This window comes from Labeo rohita, chromosome 15 (genome assembly GCF_022985175.1).
Source record: "Labeo rohita strain BAU-BD-2019 chromosome 15, IGBB_LRoh.1.0, whole genome shotgun sequence".
Taxonomy (NCBI): Eukaryota; Metazoa; Chordata; class Actinopteri; order Cypriniformes; family Cyprinidae; genus Labeo; species Labeo rohita.
Window position 1 is genome coordinate 30,969,761 of NC_066883.1, and position 13,381 is coordinate 30,983,141.

The 13,381-nt window shown below is 33.4% G+C and overlaps 1 protein-coding gene across 2 annotated transcripts in view; it reads left to right on the plus strand.

The window, feature by feature from the left end:
- The first annotated feature begins 1,282 nt into the window (after positions 1 to 1,282).
- The window catches only part of si:dkey-262k9.2 (uncharacterized), a 34,802-nt gene continuing 22,703 nt past the window's right edge, over positions 1,283 to 13,381 (plus strand). The window contains exons 1-2 of one of the 2 annotated variants that reach the window (XM_051129288.1): positions 1,283 to 1,420; positions 12,078 to 12,293. The gene's annotated coding sequence lies outside the window, so the exon portion shown is untranslated. The remainder of the gene's footprint in view (positions 1,421 to 12,077; positions 12,294 to 13,381) is intronic. The other variant, XM_051129290.1, reaches the window with a different exon arrangement.

A 13,381-nucleotide genomic window follows, 5' to 3' on the forward strand; every position in this document is an offset into this window, starting at 1 on the left:
AATTATTACCATATTGCCTGTTTATTAGTACTTAAAATCACATTTCCACATCCCTAATCCTACCCAATACCTAAACTTAACAAATACTTAGTAATAACTACTAATAAGCAGCGAATCAGGAGTTTATTGAGGCAAAATTCAGAGAAAACCAAGAGTAAGTCCTTAAAACAAAGTGTGACGAAAAATGAAATAAAAATAAAAATCAGGTGGGCATTGTAAACTTCTCAAAACTCTATTAGTTAATAGTTACTTAAACTATTTAAAAGTTGTAAAAGATCTTTAATGTGAAGGAAATGTATTTTATGCTCACCAAGGTTGCAAAAAGCTGAATTTTCGGTCTTCTGTGTCATAATCTTTCAGAAATCATCCCAGTATGCTGATTTACTGTATCTCCAAAAACATTTCGTATTATTAATGCTGAAAACAATTGTGCTGCTTAATATTTTTATGGTAATAATGATACTTCTAATGAAAGCTATACTTGATAGAATTTTTTAATTGAATAGAAAGTTCAAAAGATCAGAATTTATTTGAAACATTTTTTGAAACATAATAATTACATTTAGTCTCACTTTTTATACATTTAATGGATGCTTGCTGAATGAAATTACTTAAAATAAAAAACTGACCCCAAACTTTTAAACAGCAGTATTGATATAGATTTTTTTAAAAGCTGGTTCACCTCAATTTCACCTCTGTATCTGAAGGATCTCTAATCTTCTGACAGGTAACACAGCAGGGCTTTACATAAAACTTAAAAAGAACCATTTTTATTACCATTACCCGAAAAGTACTTAACACAAAACTACACTCTAAAAATGCTGGGTCATTTGGCAACCCAGCGCTGGGTAAATATTGGACAGAACACATGCTGGGTTATTTTTTTGCCCTAGCTGGTTGGGTTAAATATTTTTACCCAACATGCTGGGTTGTTTTAAGTCAACAATTATTTAAAAATTACTATATTGCTGGCTTAAAATTATAAAATATCCCAGCATGTGTTCTGTCCAATATTTACCCAGTGCTGGGTTGCCAAATAACCCAAGTTGGGTTGTTTTTTAACCCAGCATTTTTTAGATTGTATATACTGTTTATTTAAAATGATAAAATCCAGAAATATTTGATAAAAAATTCAAAGTTTTTTTTTAGTTGTTTAGCTACTGTAATATTTAATTCTATGTCAATTCTCATAGTTAAAATTAAGGCGTTTGCAGAAGGCAGTGCAGAAACGTACTATTTCCGTGTGCTTACCACTTCCTGTAGGTTCAACATTCAAGTGCATCTTCACACGCAGCACTATCGGCCTCCAGGAAAAGCTGCATTTTCTGACCTTTCTGCACACATGCACACAAACTGAATGCAATGACTAGTCAACGGTGCTGGGTTCACCACAATTTGATATCAGTGGAAGGATCAGTGGGTGAGTGAGTAAAGCACATTATTACTAATTATCATATGTGTTGGGAAATTGTATATTGTTGATCAGAGCTGAGAACCAGTTGCAAGATGCAAACGTATTGTTCTTAATGAGTAAATCTCTGTGTATGTCCAGTGAGCATCTGAATAAAGAGAAAAAGAATAACAAATATTGGTCAGTACACAAAGAATGTGCAATAAGGCAACTTAAAAGACACAAAATACAGCAAAGTACAGTAAACATACAGTTAGGCTATTTAAATGCATCTTTAAAACCTGTAAATAAAAACCAACCAATGTAAATAAAGTTAAAACAGTTTTATATATTAATAATCACAATGAATACTTAGTATTTTCCACTCACAGCTTATACATGGTGTGACACTGCCATCTAGTGATGATATATCCAACTCCACTTAGGCCCTATTGGCTGGTCTGTGCATAGCAAATAGATGCCAAGATGAAATTGCTAATCTAAATACTTGTCGGTCAATAACGCTGGTGCATTAAGAATGCATTGCACAAAGCCGCCAGGGCTCAGATCTGAATACGAATAGCCCAAACTCACAGCTTAGCAGCATTTACTCTGCACTAGTGCCATCAATATCATCTTATAGCACATCCCATAGTGGCTTCCTTTGACATGGTTTCATTTGGCAATATGCCATGCATAAATAGCTCAATATGGTGCAATTAATGCATCAAACCTGCTGCGGGTTGCATGAATATGAATAAGGACAGAAAAAAAGTCTTGTCATTCCATGCAAAGGAGAATGATGTGCTCCATAGTAGGCCAAAATAAGACTGATGATATCTTGTTTATCTTTTTAACCGCATAGAGCTAATACAAACACAGTATCTTCACCAGTATCATTTGTCCAAAACCCAGGACTGGACATTTAACTCACTATATGATAAATAGCAGTTCTAGACTGGTTGGTCGTGACCTAAAATGATGTCAAAGAGTGTGATGGGGCACAGACAGCAGGGGAATAATCAATGCTAACTAAAAAAAAATGTAACTATGTATCATGCATGGTTAGATAGCACAATAAAAAGGCTAATAAACTTTTAGAAGAGAAAAGAAAGTGTTGATGTCTTGAAGCAAAACATAGTTTATTGCATGGAAATTCATCTACCACATGACTGAAACTAGTCAGATTCGGTAGATGTCAAAATTCAAGACACACTGATCAACCATTAATAGGGTTTATAATAATTTCAATGTTTATGAAAGTAAAATTAAGATTTTTTTAAGCCCTTTTTAAGACAGGGTAAATGTCTTGTATTAACAAAACTTAAAAAGTTTCAAAATACATTTTCCAACAGATCTCCATTACTTTTTAATTAATTTTACCAAAAAATATTGCAATAATCTTTGTTTTAATTCCAACTTAAAAAAAAAAAATTCTTACAGTGTATGTAAATAACTTTTAATGTAGCTTCTGATCACACTGCAAAAAAGTGATGTTCCTCATCTGTATTTTTGTCTTGTTTTCCAATGCAAATATCTAAAGATTCTTAAATAAGATTTATTTAGCTGAGATGCAAAATTATATCAAATAAGAAGTCTATTTTATGAATAGTGAGTTTATGATTAAAACATGTACAAATATCCCCCAAACTTAATTCAAAGGGAAAACAAGTTTTCAAACACTACTAATAGATTTTTCTTTGTGTTTTAAGCATAAACATTTAATTTACTGATTTCTATTTGAATATATTTTAAAACTTAATTTAATATTGTGATCACAGCTCTATTTTCACAATACTCCAGTCTTCAGTGTCACATGATCCTTATTCTAATATGCTGAAATTGTTCTAATATGCTGATTTGCTCTAAAGCAAAAAAGAAAGCTTGAAAGATCAGCATTTATCTGAAATAAAAAGCTTTTGTAACATTATACACTACTATACTATTCAAAAGCTTGGATAATTATAATATCCTAAGTATAATTGTTTGTTTTGTTTTGTTTTTTGGGAGAGAAATTATAAAAATTAATACTTTTATTTAGCAAGGATGCTTTAAATTGATAATAAGTGATGATAAAGGCATTTATAATGTTACAAAAGATTTCTGTTTCAGATAAAAGCTGTTTTTCTGAATTTTCTATTAATCAAAGAAATCTAAAAAAAACAGTTTTACTCAGCTGCTTTTAACATAATGATAATAATAAAGGTTTTTTGAGCAGCAAATCAGAATATTAGAATGATTTCTGAAGGATCATGCGACTGGAGTAATGATGCTAAAAATTCAGCTTTGAAATCACATAAATAAATTACATTTTAAAATATATTAAAATAGAAATCAGTTATTTTAAATAGCAAAAATATTTCACATTTTTACTGTTTTTGCTGTACTTTGGATCAAATAAATGCAGCCTTGGTGAACAAAAGACCACTAAATATCTTACTGTTCAAAAACTTTTGACTGGTGGTGTATATCATCTGTCAGGCGTCAGAGTGTTAAATAAGGGTCACAACTGAAAGTAATTTAAATGAAAATGCTTTTTATTAATGTCAGGTGTTCATTTGATTGATCGATTTATTTTATGACTTTTGGCTGTCAACAAACAGGTTAAGTGTAAGACTGGTAGTGTATGTTCAGTTTGCATCTCAAGTAAATGTATCTTGATTTAAGGATGTTTAGGTATTTGTATTGGAAAATAAAATAAAAATACTGACAATATTTATTTATTTATTTATTTATTTATTGGCAGTGCATTCAACATTTAATGGCATTACTTTAAGAATTGAATTTATGATGTTGCATTCTGTTCTGATTTAAGACCTGTTGGAAGGGCAAATTAAGACTTTTAAAGACATATTTATAACATGCACATCTTATTACACTTATTTCAGAAGTGAAAATGAAAAACAGCTGACTAGTTCAACCCTTCAGATTATCTCTTACATCACAGCTGCACTTCCCACAGAGGCCACAGGTAGCAGCAGAACATTTGCTAAAGAAGACAAAACAGATATCAAATTAGAACATGAAGCTTTTGAGTCACATGTTTTGATTAGAAAATAGCAAATCTTATATTAAAAATTGATTGAATAAACTATAACTGATATTTCAAATATTATTAGTATCGTCCATCTTCAAAATCTGTAAAAAACAATGACTATGTATATCCAGCCTGCACATTTACATAGTGAGGCAAGCTGAAACACACAGGTTCAGGCTGGAGATGATTAGAATTGCAAACATGCCCTCTAACTATGACTAGTACAAACCTCCTCTGGCCGTTCACCTGGTTAGATCAGGTTGGATAAGGTGCCATATTTCACTCATATTGTAACCCTATACCTGACACAAGAACCTGCCTGCTGATTTTCATATACAAATAATAACTGCATGCGTACTAATTTTAGTACAACATTAGCATGTGTATTCAGAAGCATAATGCATTTAATATTTTACATTTGGGAAATATTTACTCAATTTTTTTGGTTAAACATGCTTCATGCTTCCCTCTGTTGAAATGCCTCAGGCTGTTGTTCATACTTTTGTCTCTAACTGTGAACTAATTGTTTAATGAAGCGCTTTAATATCTGAATGTCAGTGCATCTACCTGTGCGGATCACCTAAGGCTCAGTCAAGGCATCATGGAAATATGTGACCTGTTTTTCAACTCTGCTTTTGAACGCACTGACCCTGCAAACCTTTGTGTACTTGAACATACAACACGTACTGAAGCCATTTTCGCTGGAACCTGCTAGTTATGATGCAACCTTTGCAAAACAAGCCGCCCCCATTGGCTCACCGTCCCACACACAATAGAGTTCATTTCTGTCTGTGGCGACGGCGGTAACTTTTCCAGACAACACCCCTCTGCCCTCTTGAATGGTTATGTGGTCTTTGGGTAATAGAGTGTGAAGAGTCTTCACTGACAAGACAGTTTCAGATCCTGATCATTCTCAAAACAACTGCTTGACACCATATCAGTCCATCAAAGCTACAATGTGGGTTCTACGAAGACTAGCACGTTTGCACAGAAGGTTCATAGTTATCTTGAGCCATCTGGCTTTTTGTGCATGTCTGTTTTGAGGTCATGCTATTGCACTCCTTGGACATCCTGCACCAAATGGTTCTGTGACCAGTCAAACGCAGTTTGAGAACGAGTCATGACTAATGCCACCTGACTCTGACTAGCAATACCAAACAGCACATAATCATTATTGGCTGTAACAAAAGCTAAAAGCTACTTTCTGTTTCAATTGAATATGGAAGCACAGGAAAAAAAAATCCAACACAAGAAAACTGTCATGTAAGCTTAAGCTAAAATAAAAAAGAATATGATATACTAAAATAAAAAAAAAATAAAAAAAGAGAGAATAAAAGTCATAACATATACAGTATACAAACATAATGTCATATACAGTACACTACCAGTCAAAAGTTTTTGAACAGTAAGATTTTTAATTGTTTTTAAAGAACACTCTTCTGCTCACCAAGCCTCTGAAGTACAGCAAAAACAGTACAATTCTGAAATATTTTTACTATTTAAAATAACTGCTTTCCATTTGAATCTATTTTCAAATGTAATTTATTCCTGTGATCAAACGTACATTTTCAGTATCATTACTCCAGTCTTCATTATTGTTATTACTATTATCATCAGTATTTAAGACAGTTGAGTAGATTTGTTTCAGGATTCTTTGATGAATAAAAAGATCCAAAGATCAGCATTTATCTGAAATTAAAAAAAAAAAAAACATTATACACTATAGCATTCAAAAGCTTGGAATCTTTTTCTTTTAATTTTGGAAAATAAATGATAGAATTAATACTTTTATCATGCTTTAAATTGATCAAAAGTAATGATATAGACATTCAAAATGTTACAAAAGATTTCTATTTCAGATAAATGCTGTTCTTCTGAACTTTCTATTTATCAAAAAAAAACCTGAAAAAAAATGGAGAAATGATGCTAAAAATTCAGCTTTGAAATCATGGCAATAGATTACATTTTAAAATATATTCAAATAGAAAACATTTATTTTAAATATTTAACATTTTTCAAAATTTTACTGTTGCTGTACTTGGGATCAAATAAATGTAGGCTTGGTAAGCAGAAGAAATTTCTTTAAAAAAACATTAAAAATCTTACTGTTCAAAACCTTTTGACTGGTAGTGTACAATTTCACATAGTTTGCAATCATGAAAAACAAAATATTGTTAAAAATCATAAGATAAAATTGTCACAATATTTGTAGCATTGATAAATACTTTCTTGAGCATGTAGATATCATTTTAATAAAAGATTAAAGTATTTAAAAAAAAAAAAAATATATATATATATATATATACACACACACACACACACACACACACACACACTACATTTCAAAAGTTTGGGGTAAATTTTTTGTTTTTCTTTTTTTTAAATAATACTTCTATTCAGCCAGGATGTATAAAATATTTTTAATTTACAAAAACACTGTTGTTTTGAATTGCCTGTTCATTAAAAAAAATGAAAAAATGTATCTTTTTTCACAAAAATATTAAACAACACAACTGTTTTTAACACTGATAATACAAAATGTTTCTTGAGCACCAAATCAGCATATTAGAAATATTTTTGAAAGATCATGTGACACTAAAAACTAAATAGATTTAATAATAATCTATTCATTTATAAATAAAGACTTTGTGAGCATAAGAGACTTAAACGTGAAAAAAAAAAAAAATCACGTTATTGGGGTCGCTTCAAGCCGTGCACATGAAAAGTGGGATATCCGTGGACTTGGAAACAATGTCGAACAATCTGTTTGTTTAAAAAAAACAAACAAACAAAAAAAAATTATAATAAATTCCAAAACTCTTTTGAGAATACAGCAAAGATCTCATGTAGTTCCTTTATATTCTTCCTTTCTTCAAAATTCCTAAACAGTGCCAAGTACCTTTTCAAACTAACTGTTTATCAGATCACCTGTGACTCACAGAGGCTTAAGTCATGTATCCAAGAGTGACGAATAACAATACATTTCGTAAAGCCACATTTGAAAACAAGTGTGGGCCTACCATAACTGGTTCTTTAGCTTCTCAACAGCTGTATGAATGCCAGCAGAACCAGTCGTTCCTTTGCTGACTTCAGCTGGAAAATCCGTTAGAAAGGGCACGGGTGGAGCCCTCCGGGTAAGTGTTATTTTGGCACTGTAAAGTAGCTGAGGAGCAACACCTTTGCCTACAGGTCTTCAGCAATCCTTCGTCAACCAACTAGAAGAGAGAGAGACGCGAGTGAGTCAGATGCATGACCGATACTCAAAACAAGATCATATCATGGCGTCAAGGAACCAGGCAAACAAATACACAAACCTTGAAGGATCACATATTCTCAAAGCACACAAAGAGATTTTCGTTAAAAAGAAACCTTTTCAGGAATAGTTCTGTCAACATTTACTCATCCTTATGTCTTTCAAAACCTTTTTCCAAGGAAGACAAAAGGAGAGGTTTACTCTTTTAAAGGAGAAGTCCACTTCCAAAATGAAGATTCGCATATAATGTACTTACCCCCTTGTCATCCAAGATGTTCATGTCTTTCTTTCTTCAGTCGTAAAGAAATTATGTTTTTTGAGGAAAACATTTCTGCATTTTGCCCCACATAATGGACTGATATGGTGCCCTGATTTTGAACTTCCAAAATGCAGCTTAAATGCGGCTTTAAACGATCCCAAATGCGGTTGTAAACGATCCCAGCTGAGGAAGAAGGGTCTTATCTAGCGAAACAATCTGTTATTTTTATTAAAAAAAAATACAATTTAAATACTTTTTAATCTCAAACGCTCATCTTGCCTTCCTCTCCCTGAACTCTGTGTATTCTGCCTCAAGACAGTTAGGGTATGTCGAAAAACTCCAATCGTATTTTCTCCCTCAACTTTAAAAATCATTTCAAAATAATCCTACATCGCTGCAGAAGTACCAACCCAGTCTTTGCAAAGTGAACATTGCAAAGAAGATCAAGCACCCTTAACAAAAAAGGTAAAACAGCGATATAGGACGATTTCGAAGTTGAGGGAGAACATGAGATGGGAGGGTTTTTTTTTACGCTAGATAAAACTCTTCTTTCTTGGCTGGGATCATTTAAAACCACATTTGGGATCGTTTGAAGCCACATTTAAACTGCATTTTAATAGTTCAAAATATCAGTCCATATCAGTCCATTATATGGAGAAAAATACTGAAATATTTTCCTCAAAAAACATAATTTCTTTACGACTGACGAAAGAAAGACATGAACATCTTGGATGACAAGGGGGTGAGTACATTATATGTGAATCTTTGTTGTGGAAGTGGACTTCTCCTTTAATAGTGACTTGAAATATAATGCATGTGACATACAAACTGCTTTAACGATCCTTTTGAAGCTTGACAGCTTCTGGTCCACCTCTCCTTTGGTGTTGTACTGCAATAAGTCATCCATCGAGGTTTGGAAGGCCTGAGGGTAAAGAAATGATGGGAAACTGTCATTTTTGGGTGAACTAACCCTTTACACAGCAGCCACGTATCCACTGAAAACTTTCGGAAGATCTGATTCAGAAGAGTCATTTGCTTAGACATTGTGTCCATGCATATGTTATAATGGGAGTTGGCTGGGCAAGTTAAGGCTTGACTATACATTTGAAGGACATGACGATTGTTCCTTTAGTTTAGGTGGATTATATGTGACTAATTCAACCCTTAACCCATTTGTTGATAGCCAAAAGTCATGAAATCAATCGATAAATCAAACGAACACCTGACATACATAAAAAGCATTCACAGGTTCAAATTACTTTTAGTTGTGACCCTTATTTAACACTCTGAAGCCCGATATATGACATACACTACCAGTCAAAAGTTGTTGAACAGTAAAATGTTTAATGCTTTCAAAAAAAGTCTCTTCTGCTCACTAAGCCTGCATTTTTTGGATCCAAAATACAGCAAAAATTGTAAAACTGTGAAATATTTTTACTATTTAAAATGACTGGTTTATATATAAATATATTTTAAAATTTAATTTATTTGTGTGATTTCAAAGCTGAATTTTTAGCATCATTACTCCAGTCTCATGATCTTTCAGAAATCATTCTAATATTCTTATTTTCTGCTCAAAATAAATTTATTATTATTATTATTATGCTGAAAACAGGTGAGTAAAATTGGTTCAGGTTTCTTTGACGAATAGAAAGTTTAGGAGAACAGCATTTATCTGAAATCTTTTGTAACATTATAAATGTATTTAGCATCACTTTTGATTAATTTAAAGCATCCTTGCTACAAAAAAAGTATTAATTTCTATCATTTCTTTCCCAAAAATTAAAAAAATAAAAAATAAAAGTTATACTGATTCCAAGCTTTTGAATGGTATAGTATATAATGTTACAAAAGCTTTTTATTTCAGATAAATGCTTGTGTATTAAATGTATTAAATATTGATAATAATAAAAATAATAAATGTTTCTTCAACAGCAAATCAGCATATTAGAATGATTTCTGAAGGATCATGTTACAGACTGAAGTAATGATGCTGAAATTTAGTTTTGATCAGAGGAATAAATTACATTTTAAAACATATTCAAATAGAAAGCAGTTGTTTTAAACAGTTAAAATATTTCACAATATTACTATATTTTGGATCAAACCGCACAATTTTAAGTCTTATATAAATAAACAAGAGTTTAAAAGTAGGTAACTTACTTTTCAGATTTGGCCAGTTCATATATTTCAACCACGTTTCTAAGAAGCCTCAGAAGCTCCTGATAAGAAATGGCCATGGTGACTCACTGTCTTGAGACATGGTTTGGTGAACTGTGAGGGCTAATTTGCCTAGTAGTAATGGACGAGGACGGTCTGGAAAAACCGTGCCAAACCAAAGCCTTTAGCGCGGGCGTTTCGTTTAGTTTCTTCTTTCCATTTACAGTGGTAAAAACTCAACTAAACAGTACTAAACGATCTCGACTATCGCAATCAGCACAAGTTCTGAAGAATGTAGTGTTTTGTTCGCAAGCGAATCAAATCTTTTAAGTGAACGAAACTTGGAGTGCCATTGGACAAGATCGTGAAGGACGATGTGGATAACGTTACTTACTGGTTGAGATATGTGTTACAGTATTTTTTTCAGTATGTTACAATAAGTTGTGGAAGGAGTATGAATGTGTGTGACCATATTAAACTAAAAACGATTAGCTAATGATTTTATTTAGGCCATTGTCCTAGCTGAAACCATGTCTATTGTTTGCTGAAAGTTTACAAAATAGAAGAATAACTAATAGATGTGTTTTGTTGACAATTGTGGGAAATAGTCATGATGCTTAAACACTCTTTTTGTAGATACGTTTATTTTAATAACGGATAATTGGAGGCTTGTTTTTCTGTGACTTTAGTTTTAGAATGAGTGAATGACTCACTCAAACATGCAAAGGCTTGCAGCCACCTACTGGCGTAATTTAGCGTGCTGCTGAAAGTGTCAAAGGATTCAAAAGATTTGAGTCGCTGAGATGAATAAAAATCCCTACCACCTATGAAACTAATCAGTTGAGTGAGTGAATCATTTAGGCTGGAACCGCTCCAGATGACTCAAGCTCAGATTCCAATTCACTGAACTGAATCGATTCAAAAGAGTCAGTCATTTCCGAGTGAGACTGAACATTCGGTTTTTACGACTTTCACAATGTAACCCGCTACGTATTTAATATAATTTAGAGTAACTACTGAAAAACATTTGCTAAATACTGATAAAAAAACGGCAACTTTATGCTGTATAGTGGGTTTGCATTTACGGTTTGGTCAATAACCCGGATGCGCGGCCATATCGGCGATTCTTGGATGTAAACAACATCATAGATTGCATGTTAATGTGCAATACATTGTTTTGCTGATTTATGCTGTCTAAACCATGGAAAAAAACACGGTGTGGACGCTGCTAAATCATATAGAGAAGGACTTAGTAAGCAAGAAAGGGTGAAATATTTTGACATCTAAAGTTAATTAGGTTTGTTATAACTTTTGGCAGTCTGTAGTACTCCAAATGTTTTTTCTGGTCTGACCGATTAGTACAGCCCAAAACATGACCATTGACCATTTTCAGCAGCATTGTTTATATTCAGTGCCGCCAATATGGCCGATTGATGATGTGTTGTGAAAACACTCTAGAGACATCATGCTAAGAAAAAATAGGCAATGTTTTAATTTGTGTGACAAGTTTTATATTTTGTAAAAAAGCTGAATATTTTAAAACATACGTATTCAAAAGTCAGTGAAGAAGTGTGCTTCATATTGTTCGTTATTGTGCAAACGAATACAGTACAATAAAACCACTAAACACTGTATAAGGACAGAAAAGAGGCTGGTTCCCTTAAAATTATGATGAGCAGATGAAAGATATAGAGGCAACTCATTGTGATATTCATCATTATATTCAACACCTGAGGGGTCCAGTCAGTCCCAGTTCTTGTCAAACATGTAATTCATACCAAAAGTACAACACTCCTGAAACATCAATTCATATTCATTTGAGATTCATGGAATCTTTCCCCCCAGCATTTACAACTATCCTATATAAATCATTCATGCGAAAATGCTGAGAGAACTAGTTCGAACTGATATATGTTACAGAAAAAGGCCCCTCCATAAATGTCAATAACACACTCTGTACAAATCCACTCTTTTACAGTCAGCACGGTGTAGGTGCAACTCGTGCAGGTGTCAGATTTCATGTGGAACGTCAGCCAATGAGACATTCACATCACGGCCCTGTCAAACGCACACAGGGGTTAAGACAGCCAGGAAGTTCCCATTCTGCCAGGAAGGTTGACAAAGGAGCTCATGTGAGAATAGAGACAGTCGTAAGTGCATGTGAACGATACCTCCAGGAGCGGACTAAAATTTGGTGAGTGGGACTTTTTTCTTCACTGCTTCTAAAAAGCACGGCAGGAGCGGATGTCTCCAAAGTAAGGAGGGCTTTTCATTTCTCTTTAATAAAACATTTAGGCTACCTCAGGAATACAGAAAGCAGGTATCTCTTGAATGAAAATAGTTCTTTTTCATATAATGCAAGAGTAAATGGCAGCAAGCTACAAGAAAAAATCAATGTTTGAAAGCATGTTTACAGGCTATTGCAAATTCATTTGTGGCTACTTTGCAGAAACCTGCAGGTGCTCAAAGCACTGCTACAGAATGCATCACATGCCAGGATATATATTAAAGGGTAATCAGGCGACATGAGGGCTTAAATAAAGAAGTCTTTGTTCACAACTCTGAGTTCAAATTAGTCAGATATCACATTGCTGACAGTCATCAATTAAGGCAGTGGACCCTGTGACTGTAAACAGAACAAGTTGCCACTTGCTTTCCGTGTCCAAACAATTGCATCAAACATGCAGGTCAGTATCGCCTTACTAGACTAGATTTTAACTAGTGTTTTGCATAGTGCATGGATTTATAAGTGACTTTTCTGTCAAAAATTGATAAAGCATTTGCATATCTATGAAAAACAGTAACACAGGGAACTTGTCCCATGTCTATACAAAACAGGAACAGTTGCATCCTCTTTTAAAGAATCTGTTTTTAAAATTCCCCTGTATATGTTTCCACTGGACATGGTGGTGCAACTCAAAAACTTAAGGGTGTGTGCATATGGTTGGGATGTGTTAAACTGCTGGACTTCACAGTAAAGCCTTGAGAATTTCTTGAATTCCTTTCACTGAGGTCAAGACGCTAAAATGCTCTCTCTCACACTTAACGTTTTTAGCACCTGCTATCACAATTAACACTCTGTCAACACAAAACAGCCCTGTTTGCCTCATGCATATGCTTCCCTCATACAGGCATGACATTTATTATTTTTATTAATATCTTTTAATATTATGCATGCACCTTTTTGACAACGTAAATAAGTTCAGGTCAAACTGTGGTCCGCGCTCGTGTTTCAGGTTCTAAATGTTTGACGCATGAAACTCACATGATGACTTGCTTTCA